The 17,011-nt window shown below is 43.8% G+C and overlaps 1 protein-coding gene across 6 annotated transcripts in view; it reads right to left on the bottom strand.

The window, feature by feature from the left end:
• Positions 1–17,011, bottom strand: part of WWOX (WW domain containing oxidoreductase) — a 401,132-nt gene that overhangs the window by 47,506 nt on the left and 336,615 nt on the right. For all 6 annotated transcript variants that reach the window (XR_015060080.1, XR_015060081.1, XR_015060076.1 and 3 more), the window contains 2 exons: positions 14,694–14,767; positions 14,456–14,599 (listed from right to left, as the gene is read on the bottom strand). The gene's annotated coding sequence lies outside the window, so the exon portion shown is untranslated. The remainder of the gene's footprint in view (positions 1–14,455; positions 14,600–14,693; positions 14,768–17,011) is intronic.

Here is a 17,011-nt window from a genome sequence, read left to right as displayed (position 1 = left end):
CTCACAGCGGAAATTTCCACCCGATGGTGATTTTCACAACACAGCAAACACAGCCAGCACGACGCCCACGCTGCACGATTCACGTGCGGAGGCCGATAAAGGTGACTCCACGCCACGTTTGGTGGGAAACGAGTGTGTGAAGGTAGAAGCGGCTTGTTCCTTTTCAACCAAATACATATTGATGTTCACCCCACGCACACGCTAGCAGAGTCGTGCGGACGTGGGCGCTGGCCACGTGCGTAATGGCAGAACCCCACGCACTGTATAGAATATGCTCGAAGGCAGACATGTATGCCGCTCGCGAAACATGCATGGATTTATGCATAACGATGTACCTTCATCCCGCGCTGGCAGCAGCGGATTCCCCACGGATGGTGAACGTCTTCTCATCTCTAAGGCCAGCAAAGCTGCGATCGAGCCGGGGAGTGTTGTGCGGCGGGGCAGCGTTGGCGCGCGCGGAACAGGTGCGTTGATCGGTGTTGGTCAGGTGCCTGAGCGGGCATACGGGACCTTCGGCCGGTCGCCAGGGCACGGCCCAGGGGGTTTTGCAGGACGATTCGCGTGCCAATTTCGGTGTGGGCGATTCCTGTCATGTTGTGGGGTCGGAGCGGAATATTGCTGCTGTCTGCGATGACCTTTCCGGAAACGAAGTGAGGCGCTTTCTGGCCAAAGTTAGCGGTGCACATGAGGGGTCGGGGCCAATCAGAGCGCCCGATTCAGGTGATGACGTTTCGCTTCGGGGTGGCCCCTCCCCCCACACTGCAAGTCCTATAAAGGATGGAGCGGTCCCTCCGCCTTTCTCTTTCTTCTTTCGCTCTCTTGCTCTGGTCTCGCCCTCGCCAACATCGCCACAACCTGCCTCCTGCTGCCTGGACTCCACTTCTCTCCTGCTCTCGCCTCGTCCTCATCGACATCAGCACGACCCACCTCCTGCTGCCTGGACTCCGCCTCCTCGTCTCCGCCCACATGACGTCGACCCCACCTGCCAACCTGGTCCCGCCTACACTCCGTCCACGTACTCTGGACTCCGCTCATTCTCCACTCAAGCCCCTCCAACACTAACACGGTCTCCACATGCTCTGCTGAAGCCAGAGACGACGCGCCCACTGTCGGATGCCGCACTACGGAGCATTCCCCCCCGAAACGTATTGGTGGCGCGTTTGTGCGATCAAGAACAAAGGTACCGAGATCGTAGCCTCAACCCCTTTCCCTTCTTGTTTCAATACTCCCTCTTAATCGGGTTGTGTGTGTGTGTGTGTGTGTGTGTGTGTGTGTGTGTGTGTGTGTGTGTGTGTGTGTGTGTGTGTGTGTGTGTGTGTGTGTGTGTGTGTGTTGGTGCCTGTCTGCTTAAGTAAGACTGCAGAAGATTGTTATTGCTATTATTATTATAATTATTATTATTATTATTATTATTTTCGCGTTAAGTCTGCTCTGTGCCCCCTTTTGTAAGTTGCTTGTTTATTTGCTGCACCACACCTCTCCCCTATCTCTGCACAACACACCACAATAAATCCTGATCGTGCCACATACCATTCCTCGCACATTGCTAATAAATCATTATTAGGAATGTTCCCGGCGAGTTTTTGGTCGTTTCTTCCATTGATCCAGCATGGTCTGAATCCTAGTCTAGCTGGGACTTTATTCCCAACGATCCGTTCCTTTTAGCCGGTATGTCCTTGGCAGTGTCACTCGGCTGCATCCGATCCGGTAGAGTGATCCGATCCAGTTCAGACAAGGCTCACCGAGGGCGTGTTCCCCGATTAATTAAATCACGTGATTAATTAGGTAACCCGATTAACCCATAAACGGGAGGACCCTAGGTCACGCGGTTGAGTTATTGGCGTCCACGGTCGGTTAGGCGACCCGCCGCGTCACGGAATTATCCGTGTGCGACGGCCTACAATTCCGGGGAGTCTGGTGGGAGCAGAGATAGCTTCCCCCACCTAGTAGTCTTCTCATTCGACCCCTGGCCCGCAACAATTATATATTTTAGCGAGGTATGCTTATGCATTGTAGGCAATAACGAACTGTGCTTACCTATTGCCTCGGATCTCTCACTTGTATTTTTTATTTTTCATTTCTGGATGCTTTCCGGTGGTTCTGTGATTTTTCTGGTGCATCGGCTTTGATGTCCGTAAGCACGCAAAATTACCTTGCTTCCCCATTGTCTCGGGTCACTACTTGCATTTCTCTTCATTTTTTTCCCCATTTATTTATTTTAATTTGTTTATATTTTCATGTACGAACGCTTTCCAATGATTCTGTTATTTTTGCCGGTGTATCGGCTTCGTTGTCCATCGGCACGCAAAATTTGAGCTTTCTATGTCACCCGGAAGGCACCGAACTTTAATATCAGTCAGTGAGTGGTTAGAAAGAGCGAAACATATTAGATACACACATATGTATAGTATCAGGTAACGTCCTGTATTAGCACTTGTGAGTGGATGTTGTAACCAAGGCACCATGGGTAGGGGTTGAACTTTGCACTTTGATCCATCGACCAGTTATTACAAAGGAGAATGGGATGTATTTTTGTTGTGTTTAGCAGAGTGATGCATCGGTATGAAGATCAGGCATTTGATGATATAAGTGAGGAAAGGGGGAAAAAAAATTTTTTTGAGTGCTTTATCGTGCAGAAACCTTTGTGGCCTGTTCCAAGAATCAGGTAAGAAATGTCCCGTATGAGTGCCTGTGAATATTCCAAGGTACGAAGATCAGGCATTCGATGATATGAGTGAGGAAAGTCAAAAAATGAAATTTGAGCGCTTTATCATACAGAAACCGTTGCGGCCTGTTCCAAGTTCCATACAAACCTGCACAAATGGCACGGCAGCAAAAAGGCAAGCCACAAAGTACACCAAAGTTTACCTTTAAATGGAGTTCTTTAAAAGTAGAAAATTAACGGAATTCAATTTTAAATTACAGTATATCTGACTATCGAGTGCAGCCTGTGGCTGCTGGTTGCATCATTGGTTGGGACGCGGCTGTGCCACTGATGCAGTGTCCACCTTACCAGTACACTGGTACTCATTTTGTCAACCTCAGAAGGTCGAACGACAGGCTGAGTCAACCTCCTGGTGTATTAATTCAGTGGACAACAGGGCTTGAACTCAGGACCCGAGGATCCCAAGCCACCGAGGATCCCAAGCCACCACCCTAACCATGAAGTCAACACCAGGCTTAGTACAGTTTATAAAGCTATAGAGATCACAAAATGTTGGTCTATGCCTTTTCAGCTATAACCAAAATGGCGGAGTTCCGAACACGAGGTTTGATTCGACATTAATGAAAGCAGATCACACAAAAAGGTGAAACAATGCTATCTTGTGTAAAAACATATATATATATATATATATATATATATATATATATATATATATATATATATATATATATACATACATACATATATATTTAAATCCAACAAATACGGCCTGTTCCACCCCGCCTGAAAAAAGACCTGAAACAAAATGGCAGCTTAAGACCCCTGCCAGGTGACGGCAGGCTGACCAAGATCTTGGTAAGACTTTTTGTTTGGTTTTTCATGATGAGCACACCGTTAATTATCTTCAAAAAAGGGGTGTTTAAATTTACCCAAATAACCAGTTTTCATTCATGCACTCCCTTGGAGTTTGCTTGGTATGTTTGCAAAGTTTCAGACCACCAGGTTTCATGGTTTTGGAGTTATGTGGGAGACACACACACACACACACACATTCTCTTTTATTATTACAGATACATATAGAATTGGGAACTGTAATTTGTCCTCATGCAACAAAGACAAGCAAGATGGCCCCTATTCTACAGGTGATGGCTGTTGGCTGATGCCACCAATGAAATTCATTGAACAAATGTTATTTACCGGGAATGGACTTAACCAAAATCAGCACAAATGTGGAGAATAAAAGTACTTCCAATATCGTTCAAGCACTCCAACAAAGTGTGGAGAAGCGTCCTGCTGCAGGTAGAGGTGTGGGCAGGAAGAAGCAGCTACAGAAAGCGTGGTTGACATCGGTACAGCCGGTCCTCATTTCGAAAACCCCCTTTGCCTGTTGTGCCAAAGGATATTCCCAAGTTATGGTGGTCTTCAACTTCGGATTGGATCTTCCACTTGCCATTTTAAGCTGGAAATTCTCACCGAATTGAACAAATTGCCAAAAGTTTCTCTCATCCATTTGGCTTAGGAAATACAGAGAATGTTATGCCTGCACCGTTTTTGGTCGGGAAATACACAATGTGCTCATTGACAACACCGGCAGCTGGATATCAGGGGATATGTGCACACTGGGCCAGATGAGCATGTTACATATTTAATGTGGAAATGAAATAATTGAAGAACCTGCTCATATCTGATATGGCATTATTGTATAGTCAAACATGAGTGTATCGACTTGTACGTGTATCGTTGGAGGGAATTATGACTAGTATAACAAATGAGATGAAAAATCTTTAAGGTGCTCATCTTACCGAGCCTGCGCATATCCATGCCCCACCTTTTCCCCTCCAAGTAACCTTAGATAATTGATTGAGAACTCGAAAGTCCAGAGTTTGAACCTCATTAACATGTAACCCTAACCCTCATGATGACATGAGGAATTAGGAAACTACTTTAGTTATACTGTATAAGAAACCTCAAGTAAAGAGAGAGGCCCTTTCCCTCGCCACATATGTGCAGCATTCACTTCCTAATATTGACTTGAATTGATGCTTCTTCTTTGTTGTTTTTAATACGATGTCAAGGCTCATGGAGGAGTTAGAACACAGAACAGATCAGGCCGTAACTGGTAAATCCTGGTCAGGTGAATACACAAAATTATTCCGGTCTGCATAACGGGCGTGTGGACGAAACACGACTCAGAATTATGGAGACCATAACCACAATGCATTATTCAGGAATGTGCACCCTCTCCTCAAGACGTCGGATCATTCACATTGATGAAATCAGCTTCCTCCACATTCCACTCCACAACATTCCTCCCTCCTCTATTGCAAACAGTAACATTTGTTGCCATGACAATGTACTTGACATTGGCAATATATCATAAACCACAAAAAAAATTTGGGGTTTACTTCACATTTCATAGCAGAATCTTTAATCCTACAAATTCAGTCCCTGTGGAGGTCTCACTACCATGTTGGACCTTCTCGGTACAGTTGGAATTACTCCACTCAAGTCCGATTTTGAACTAACACTTGGGAACATACCAGAATCTGATTTAGGGGTAGATGTAATTTCTGGCACTGGGCTGTCAGAGGAAAATAGGAAAATGGTAATGTCTGAGGAACCATACGAGGTTGAACAGGTGAATGGGGTTCCACGACTAAGTCAGGTGACTACTGACTATTTCTAGATATTAATTCAAGAACCTCTGCCGTTGTTTCATACCTGGGTAAACTTTGCTCCCGTCTGCCGCTGATGAAATGCTCGAGGCTGGTGAGGGCAGGAATTTGTAATCTGCTCAGGGTGCCGGCGATAGCTCACCTCTTCTTTGCAAAGGACGCCGTGAGATATTTAACGTCCACCAACTAATGCTGGCAGACAGGATTCCCGTTTAACGTCCATCCGAGGGACGGCGCGCACAATGATGAATCACCCTGCCTGTGAAACACCAGGATGACAGTTTATAGCTGAGTCTGAATTCAAACCCACACTGGACAGCTTAAGATGAGCGTGCATCCATCTAAGCCATCCTGTCAGCTCTGAAGCTATTCTGATGGAGGTGCTTGAACTTGCAAAGTGAAATTCACAATGATGATCAAGTCATTGATCATGAATGCACACTACCTTAACCTGTACGACAGTGATGTCGCAAGCTACGAAATTGAGAAGCCGACATACCATTTTCTATGGTTGTACTATCCCTATACTGTAAATCAAGTCGATTCACAACCCACTTATAACGTCACAGAAGATAACTCATGAAACGTTTTTGATCTACATAATCTCCTCAAAAATAATGTCCTTTGTCTCATTCACGAAGAGCAGGAGAGCTATCTCCAGCACCATAGCTAAATTCCAAATTCCTGCTCTCACCCTCAAGGGGACACTGCATCAGTGCCACAGCCTCGCCCCTGGAAAATGATGGAAAACCACGACCACATGATGCATAAAGAAGATATCCTTACTTGGCACGACCAAATTGCTCACAGACTACAATATATTTTCGTAGCAGGACCTGTGGAAATTCCATGTAAAGTAAAGGATGACTTCCATTCCTCAACTCCCACCCACCCCCTCCCCACCCTATAAAAAACCCAAAGTCCTCAACCTCTGCCTTCCAACCCCAAGCCTTCAAACCCCGCTCCCCACCCATCACGGTTTCCTGTCCAACACACAACCCCACAAGATATGTGGAAAAGATATGTGACTGTGAGCAGATCATGACCCATCACGGTCACCTGTCCAACTCATAATCCCATAAGATATGCGGAAAAGGTATGTGACAATAAATGACCCAAACCCAATTATCTTCTTCCTGATGGATACATAAATATCATTAAAAGTAAGTCATGACCTTGGCCAAATTTCTAATGACATGGGTTTCAGCCATGCTTGAGAGAATGCTACCTAGTTATTTTGGCCAATGTAAAAGTTAACAGACCACTGCCTCCATCGCTGAGGCCGATCTACACAAGGCCCGTGACACCTATTGGCTCAAAATCCTTTTAACTGTCGCTTTGGTAGTTTTACAATTAAGGGGAAACTTATAGGGAGGGCATGGTGATTGTCACTATGACAGCTCCGATATCCTTTTGGCTTCACGTAGCAGTAAACACCAACACGGTGGAGGTAAGATTTTTTTCATGAAATAAGAAATCTTGGGTGGAGTTCGGCAAACTGTCCAACCTCATGTCCACGTAACCTCCACGTAATTCAAAACAGCTCCCACTGTGTAATTCAAAACACCTCACCACGCGTCGCTACCGAGACGGGCTTGTTTTAACTGAAGGATAAGTATGTGAGTTGCCGTGTTGTTATGATTTACACAAAGAATTCAAATATTTAGTTTGCAAATTAATCTGTCATATTCGTGATATTACATTTTAGAAGCGATTTAAGTTGAAGATTCAAGCTAAAAATATAAATATATATTTTTTAATTTCAATTTTTTTTTTTAGTGACAACACAGGGCAACACAACACAGACACACACACACACACACATATATATATATATATATATATATATATATATATATATATATATATATATATATATATATATATATATATATATATATATATATATACTAGTTTAAACACCTGTCAAAAATAATGGGTTGGAACATTTAGATTCTGATGTTCCGTGCCTTCTACACAGTGTTGCTGCTGCTGAAGCAGTTTCTTGGCAACAGTTATACTGGGTGGTTTGCCGTTGCCTTTGCAGCAGTAGTTAGGGCAGGTATTTGTAATTTGTTCATGATGCTGACGATAACTTGCCTAATCTTCAAGGACACCTTTGGATCATTAACGTCCATCGACTTACTCATGCCGGCCGGCAGACGGGATGCCCAGTATATAGAATATATATATTTATTTTTTTGAGGAAGACTAAGAAGAAGTCTTATTTGGCTGAAAGATTATCACTATAATGATGGTCCAGAAGCTATGTCCATGACTCATTTAATAATTTTCCGTTATGTGTATTCTGTATTTTGTATATGTATAATGTATATATATATATATATATATATATATATATATATATATATATATATATATATATATATATATATACATATATATATACATATATATTGTTACGGATTCGCGCCCGCCGGCGTGCTGACGGCCACGTAACTCGAATCGCGGCACGCCGCCCACCGGACGGACAATCCAGTCGTGACCCTCTCGGACTAACGCCGGGAACCAGTCACGGGTGGACCTTTCGGTCTCACCGCGATCGAGCCAATCAGCCCCGCGTGGGATAGGGTTGCTCGCCAAATTCGACCTACCTAAGTACCCACGCGGAGGGTAGACCGGGCGATCGCACCTCGCCGCAGGTCGACTTCGGACACGGGCCACTTAAGCGACCCGTTCCGTACTATCGGGATAACCGAGCGGTGTTATCGTCGACCTCGACGGTTCGATTAATTATTGGGCGTATTCAGCCCACTACCAACCCTTTACGTGAAGCAAGATGAGGATTCAATGAAGGAAATGACGAAGCGAAGCGGGAAACAGTTCAACACAAAGCACATTTATTCGCGATGAACGGAAAGCACACATATTCAATTCCACCAAAAGCACACAGAAAAGAAAAACACAATTCAATTTACACAAAAAGCAAATGCGACAATGCAGATCTACTACCGATTACGCGAGCACACGGCAACACTTATACAATTTTACTTCACAGACGGCGCCGACAACACATACCCAAAACCAAGGAAAGAATACCCTCAAGGATGAGGCGGGCCTGAGGCCGAGACCGGGTCGGGCCTACCCGTCTGGTGATGAGACGCGGAGCGGCGATGGTGCCTCAACTCCACGGGCCTCGCGGGCAGTGTCTGGTAGGGGGTGGGAGAGGGGCCCCCTTGGTCGCACTATCTCAGCGCGGGGGGGAAACAGGAGGGGGTTGCTGATGCTCGGGGTATAGAGGATTTTTATTGCCCCGCAACGAGCATCTCCACCTCGGCCAGGTCGCGCTGTCGGCCTCCCTGGGGTGCAGCTCCCTGCACGACGCGAGCACCCCCTCGTCTGCCCTCGCCGCCTCTCCACAGCTCCGTCCCCTCCGCTCCGACTCCAACACACACGACGACCAGCTCCTTCTTGCCAACTCCACCGCCCGCGAAGTCTTAACTCTCTGTTCCCTCTCGACTCTACTACTCACTGGACTGACGAACACGGTCGCTTATATCAGCCCCGTGGCTTCGCCCTCTCATCTTTGACCCCCTCCCTTCGACCTTTCACCTCGCTCCCCATTGGCCCGAGAAAAAGTGGGCGTGAATGCTTTTTGATCCATAAATTTGCATATATCGATCGCCCTCCAACGCCCTGGAGGCGGGGCCAAATCGCCCCTCGCTCACCGATTGGACGGCACAAAAGTGGGCGTGTGTCGTTTTTGATCCGTTTTTGAAGCACAAAATCCGTGATTTTGTACACGCTGTTCGGCGCGCGCCCTGTACGAGTCCAACACCGGTACCCCCAAGCGGCGCAAGAACGGTGGCGATGCGACGGTTGCGAGGTGTGACGGGAAGGTCGTGGCGGTTGTGGTGAAGCGGCGTTGTGGTTGGTGGTTGATGTTGTGACTGGTGGTGGTAATCATGGCGATTGGTCCAAAATAAAGATAGCAAAAGAAAAACGGCTATCCTGAAGAGTCGCAGCACGCATAAATGACATGTATTCCCACTAGACAACGGGTTTGGGCCTAACTACACATGTACTTACCGAGATACCTCACCTAAGGGACCTGAATGGTGGTTTGCGAATTTGGTAACCACAACAATATATATATATATATATATATATATATATATATATATATATATATATATATATATATATATATATATATATAAATTTTTCCTTTTTACACACAAAATGTCTGCTGTTTTGGCAAAGCTGAAGGGTAAATATTACATTTATGTTGTTGTAAGATATACTTATTACTATCATTTGAAACTGAACCATCTGTCATGGAAAATAATTCAGTAAATTTGGCAGTCAGAGTGGTGTTACGGGTCACAACGGATTGTGACATGCTCTAATTTGTCCTCATACCTTATGTTTTCCCAAATACTACACTCCAGGCTGTTAAATACCCCCCCCCCTCTGCACTCCCAACACAATAGCTGGATTAATCACGACGTACGACGCTTACTGAACGCTGCACGCCTTTAGCAATAACATGGCATCCCTTGTGGTTCTGGCATGCTGCCTGCAACATCAACAATCGCATGATAAGGAGATCGCGTGTTTGTGCTTCCCTGTGAGCACAAGAGTCTCACAAATAAATAATTCTGCAATGTTTGATGAACCAGCTTGAACCCTGCTTGAGTATCGATAAAATGGAGCATCCACTGCGAAACCGAGATTTAAAGCGCTGCAGTGCCGGGGATCATAAACCAACGCTTATATGGACTTTGGAACTATTCCTTGAAACTCCGATAGGTTTTCGTCGAATATCTATGAACGTCTTGAGTATGCACACGTGTTGTGGTGCATTTCAGCAATGACGTCACAATCGTAATCCTCCATCCTTTGATTAATTATTGTTGCACATATGAGTACGTGTATAATTATTGTCTGCAATCACATCCATTATTTGTCATGCTATAATGCACCAGGGGACAATATTGGTGCAGTGATAACGCACCTACCATTGTATCATGTGGGTTAAATTGCTGACCCAACTATAATATTGTCAGATTGGTTTATTTATTCACATGCACCTTGTAGCAGCTTGACTGCATTATATTCTGGGAGCAGAGCTGTGCTGCTGATGCAATGCCCTCTACGACCAATAAGCTGGTACTCATTTAGCCGACCTCAAAGGATGACAAGCTGAGTCAACCCACCTGGTGTTGATTCAACGAAACGACAGGGGCTTGCTTGAACTCAAGACCGTAAGATCTTAAGCCAGCCACCTCCATAACCATTAAGCCAACACCACTCTTGTCAGATTGGTGCTTTGCAGGCAGGGTGTTGCATCACAAAGATAGATCATTAAGCTGAGTGTCCTGACTCCTACGAAGAGTTCATGCATGTTGAAGATCTCACGGTGTCTTCTGCGACGAGGAGGTGAGTTACTTCCCATACACCGAACAAAGAGGGAGAGAAAGAGAAAAGCAGGAACTATAAAATTAAACATAAATAAGTAGTATTAGAAATTTAAAGTGACCAGGAACACACAATTATGAATGAAGACATGCAAAAGGTGAAATTACCTGTAAATATGACCAAAAAGTAAGGGGTTAGAGTTCGGTTGAGCAATTTTACGCGTATCCTATTGCGTTAATAGCGTTATATGGTCTCTTACTCTTAGCTACATCACGTGATGTAGTGATGTGTGAAGAAAGGAAAATGTAATTACAGCACTTGGATTTTTTGTATAAGTTCATCTGAGAGTGGCACGAGCAGTGAAACAAGGGTCACATGTTACATATGCTCAACTGATGAACCGAACAAGGTGACAAGGCCAGATGTGCAGTTCAGGATCCATTTTCATACTCATTTAATACTATTCATAACCCATCTGTAAAAATGTGAAACTCAGGGTTGCTCTCCAGGCCTTTTGCAGAAATGGGATTATATTTTGGTTAGATGCAGCCTGCAATGCAAATCTCTTGTGTGTTTGTGTGTGCACACTCTCCACATACCGTGTATATACGTATGTATGTATGTATATATTTCAATACAACTATAGCTTTGAACACCCAATCGACAGGACAGCTATTGCAACAACAGATGAGATGTCTATGACGGTGCCTGATGTCATGTCTCCGGCACTTGGCAGTGCTTTACCGAGAGCGTGTTGAATCTCACGGTGGCTCCAAAAGAACACGTCCCGTGGAACTGCAATTAACTTTGTGGCATCACTGCCTATTCTCAAGCCACCTGAACCCTGATCCTAGGAATTATTTGCTCAATCCTCATCCACTTTTAGTCGGTTTGATTTTCTTTCTTCTTCTCACTGTGTGCCATTATGACTTCTTCACATCAGGATTCATCATTGGGGGAAGTTGATTCAACAGGATTCAGGTAGATTAATTAGGATTCATGAGGAAATCTGCATATCTCCTCCCAACGTCCTGATAAATGCTCGATGTTGTAACCAAAAATTGATGGGAATTTATGAAAAGATGTCTTTGTGGCATCGTTTGGTCATGCCCCCATTTAAATTATGGATTTCGAAAGTGGTAAAGTGGTGGCCTAGTGTTACGGACACTCAACTGGCATCCCGAAGGTTAGTTAAAATGACTGAAGGCGCTGCATTTAGAACGCGGATTGTCAGCTTCTGGAAACCAGAGCCAGTCCTAGGAGATTTATCATGTCCGTTGCCAGATCGCTTATAAAAAAAACACACCTGGCTCACTTGTGACTTCCAGGGAAGAGGTAACTGTTTATAGCCTGCCTGGTCTGGGCTACGCATGATTCCAGTGGACACTTGGTACTCAAGGAAACTAGACATGGGTATTATTACAACATGTATGCTTTCCAAATTGATGACTTCCTGTTTTTTGAAGTGTCACCATGTGGGTCTGACCTGACATAGTGACTCAAATCATAACTGTCACAATAGCCTTTGAGCCACAGAAATGTACACGAGTAATCCTTTGTTTCCTTCCTGTATTAGCTTTATGTGCGTTTCATATCCTCCATGATATAGATTGCTTTATTGAATGCAACAATTTTTTTTCCCCCAACAAAAAATATTTAGGAAGCCTGATTTAGAAAAGGAACCATCTATTATATAAACAAGAAAATTATAGGAAGAGGAACCTGGCAAATGCATAGAAGGAAGAGGAACATGGAGTACGCTCATATATCTGCGTACTCGTCGGGTGGGGCGAACAGGGGGGTAATGGAAAAATAAAACTCCAATAAAGAGGGAATAAAATAAAGATAAATGTGAACATATATGTGACTGGGGACTAGAGGGTGTTAGTAATGACATGAAGTGGTGCATAGTGTATACATTGTGGTGCATACAGTACTCACCGGCTCCAACGGTGTCACTTTCCCTGTGAATGGATAACTATAGCAATCGGCACTTGCTTTCACAGTAAAATATCCGACTTCATGAAGCGGTATACAAGCTATCAAGCACTCATAATGGCATATCTAAGGTATCTAAGGTGGATGTTAAAGCCATGTACATAAATACGTGTACAAAATTATGGAATTGTTGACTCTTGGTTCTTCCTGTCTTGCCGATGTCACCTACATACCTCTTCCCTCACCAATCTATCTATCTTCTATCTAATAAATAAATGTCAGTGTGTGTGTGTGTGTGTGTGTGTGTGTGTGTGTGTGTGTGTGTGTGTGTGTGTGTGTGTGTGTGTGTGTGTGTGTGTGTGTGTGTGTGTGTGTAACACCAATCACGCCAAAACTACGGGGACAATTGCCACCAAACCTGGCACATTGACGAAGTTTTACTTCGTGGGGAACATGGGATAATTGATTTCATCTGAATTCGCAAGGGTTCAGGAGCAAGGTGGACAAAAATTATATGTGTAAATGTGTATTGTGTAGCGCCACCCTGTGGTGGTGGCAGAGGGTATTACAAGTCAGCTGTGGAGATAACTTGCAGTTTTGCACTGTACACGTTACCAGAGAGTGGGAAATCCCAAAGCCAACCTCCACTAATCAGGGGAGTCAGGGGAAAAGGGGGGGGAGGTGAGGTGGGAGTCCGGAGGGGGGGTTGGGGTGGGAGGAGACAGGGGAGCGGTGTGAGGAGGCAAGGGGAGGGGAGAGATGAGGGAGGGGTGGTATGAGGGAGGGGAAGGGATGGGAGGAGGGAGAGGAAAGTGTGGGAGGAGGTATCCGGCATTACCCGGCAATGCCAGGCACCCCTGCTCGTATATATTCGACTAATGCTGTCTGTCTGTCCTACCCTGAAACACAGAAAAATTAATCCAAAATTCCAGGAAAATTATAATTTTTTTCAATCAGACAAAGAATTTAACATGGGCGGTGTATAGGCAACAGACCGCTGCCTCAATCGCTCCTGAAAATGATTCTTTTCGTTGCTGTTAAGAAATATATTCCTTCCAATTTTTGAACTCCTTCAACCAGCACAAGAATAAAAGGCTTCCTTTGTATATGTATATTTATATTATGAAAAAAAATATTTTTATCATGGTATTTTTACGATAGGCTTCGACTACTTACTATGATTATTCTATTCCCATCCTAATGTCATTTCTCTTTTCTCTTTTCTCTCCCAATCTTCTTTCTCTTTCTTCTGATCCTCTTCTGCACAACTTTTCCACACCCCGTTTCCTCCTATTTCCTTGGCTTCATTTTCTCAGTTTACCCTCATTTCTCATCTCCTTTCATTTTGAATAAGTTATACATTTAATAGACCCCTTCCCTGGACATAAAATTGCAATGGCGAAATATATATATATATATATATATATATATATATATATATATATATATATATATATATATATATATATATATATACATACATACATACAGCACAGTAGAATGTATTGTTTTATTGCCACCTTAACTTAAAGTATTTCATTGATCTGGCAAGACTTTATATTTTTCACAAAAACATTGCAAGTTTCCAAAATGATTGTCAAATGATGGCGACAAAAGAAACGTTTGTTGGCCTTCTCAAAACCTTTTATTTTTAAATAAATAAATGATAAGTGGAAAGATGGAACGGAAAGCGTTATTGAAACCTAAGCTTATTTCCTGATCAATCAAATATTATTTTAGGAACCATTATGGAAGTCTAAAAAGTCAATAAATGTTCAGTGAGAATCACACTCACCCTGAAGGAGATATTGAGAGTGAATGATAGCTTTTGAGTTGTTGGCATCACCCTGCAGGCTCATGCAATGTCTCTTTAGTGACGTGACCTTGTCACTAACTCGGTCACATGAAATTCCTGCCACGCTTGCTCCTCGATAATTCCCTTTAGATGAGACATGTTAATGAAGACTTCTTTAGGAGGGAGTTCGTTTTAAAAGAAGAAGATATCCTTGCAATGTTTTCAAAATACAACTTACCCCGACCAAAGGCCAATGCCTCATTATAAGATGATACATCATACGTCACAATCCCATCGACGTCTGTGCCTCGGCTGAGGAGAATAAAAGAAGGAGTACAAGGTGGAATGGGCAAAGGCAAAGAGAGACGTGAATTAGCAGGATGAGCAAGGAAGGATGATGCCAACCAAAACAGTGGGCTCCAACGTTTTAAAGGAAGAATGATTCCAGATAATTCCATCAAAAGTGGCAAACAGACTTTACAAAGTTTACATTTTAAACAGTCTGATCTGATGCTCTGATGGACACTCACTCTTCAACGAGCCTCGATGGGCCAACCCATCGACCGTAGATCGAAAATGGTTCTCACGACGCAAGGTGGTCAAACCCGATGCTCAACACGAACACGTACAGGGAATTTTGGAATTCAGAGGAAATATCAGCCCAAATGTATAAACCTCTGATACAAAGGGATCTTTAAAGTCGATGCTGCAGATGGAACGACCGACTTAACGTTCCCTTAAAAAAATTCCACAATTCCCCCACGATGCATAATTTGCCCGTGACCCGACAGCAAACCGCAGTTGTTAATCAAACCCGGATCCTGCTGGGAATCAAACCCAGGGCGAGGCAGCCTATCGAGGAGGAACATGCTGCAGCTGAGCAGCTCTCCTTTGAATCAGTTTTACGAAGTATCTGATAATTAGCGGGATCAGGGTTTGACCCCCATTAATCACATAGTGGAAGATGGCCGGGGTCGTTGGTTGTGATTTGGCATTCATTGCTGCAGTGATTACCGACGGCGAAAGCAAAAATGGCAAGTTCTGGATTTCTAAACGCAAAGTACACTCATGCAGTGCAAAACCTAGTCAAACACAGCAGTTCCGATGGTTGCTGGAGTACCAGATGCTGTTGACCATTACTTGTGAAACATGTCTTTAAGAGGCAGTGGAAATAGGATTGGCAGTATCTCGCTCACTGCGGAGGATTGATGCATCCAATAAACCACTTATTTGGCAGTCTTCGATTTTATTGTAATAACTAAGGACTTATAACCGGCTGACATCATGGTGAATAAATTACTGCAACCTCTCATCATTGTGAATATGCAATCAATGTTTTCTTCTACTACAGTAGTTATATTACACGGGTGTTAGAATTGTACAATATATTAATGGTTTGTATTTGTGCACTGCCACTTTGGGTGGCACTGCCTTCTCATAAGTAACATTTTTAGTGCCCATTGCAAGTTGACCCGAAGGTCTTAAGAGTCGACCACGTTATGTGCACCGGCATCATGTGTCGACCTTACGACGCAAGGCAGGTACATGACACCCTCCGAAGGACAACAACGAGCCAGCTTTTACCGACAATGGCACGGCAACTCGCTTGAGCCTCGCTCGTTTTGCAGAAACTTCAAATGCAAATACTTAATAAATCTAGTAGTGGTCGAATAAATCCAAATACATAATAAATCTTTCATACTGCTGCCTTCAGCTGTAACTGAACCCCCAATTTCTGGAATACCAGTCAGGTGTTCTCACCGCTAGGCCATTACTATATAGAAAAAACAATGGATGGTGTGCAATACCATTACATTCGCATAGTGTACATCGTTATTGTAATAATTGTAACACATTATCATTTATTTTGGCATATATAGATGCTATTTGGCAAAAATTAGACCAAACTTTAGTATATAAAACACTATGGTAGAAATGGCTTGCATTTGTCAGGCATAGAGGTAACACACTAACCTTAGGGCGGTTATAAAAGGGGGTAGAAAATATTATGGTTGTGGGTGGGGGATGAGGTGAGATGGAACTTGACGACCTGGAGGGAAGAATGAGAATGTGGAAAATGGTTCCACAGGCGACAAAAAGGGGAACGGATGAGTGAAGGTGAGCAGCGATTCTGGATTTTGGTTATTTCACCAGAATGGAGTTACTTACAGATCATGTATGCTCTATAGCAACCTTGGGGGACAACATGGAAAGGTCAGAGGGTAGAAGACCAAAAATTAGGTGATAGACGAGAGAGAGAGACCATCAACCTGCCTGCGATGTGAGAGTGATATGCCCAGAGACTCAATTTCATCACAGGATATTCCAATGATCTTGGAGGCCTTGATTTCCACTGTTCTGACAACACTGGAGGGACTGTATGTCGTTTCCCTAAGCAGTTTCTTTGATGTTTATTGAATCAAACAAATAACATTAGAGCAAGGTGTTTGTTTCCAATCAGAAAGTTCAGCCCACGTGTCTGAAAAACTTGCTCTGCTGCTCTTCCTCAACCTCTCTTTGTTCCATTCACCCTCTCATTTGCTCAAGGTCGCCTGC

Source organism: Eptatretus burgeri, chromosome 7 (genome assembly GCF_056783735.1).
Source record: "Eptatretus burgeri isolate ZD-2024b chromosome 7, Ebu_testis_v1, whole genome shotgun sequence".
NCBI classification, from domain to species: domain Eukaryota; kingdom Metazoa; phylum Chordata; class Myxini; order Myxiniformes; family Myxinidae; genus Eptatretus; species Eptatretus burgeri.
The sequence above is the reverse complement of the archived record's forward strand: the minus strand, read 5'-3'. Positions and strand labels throughout refer to the sequence as shown.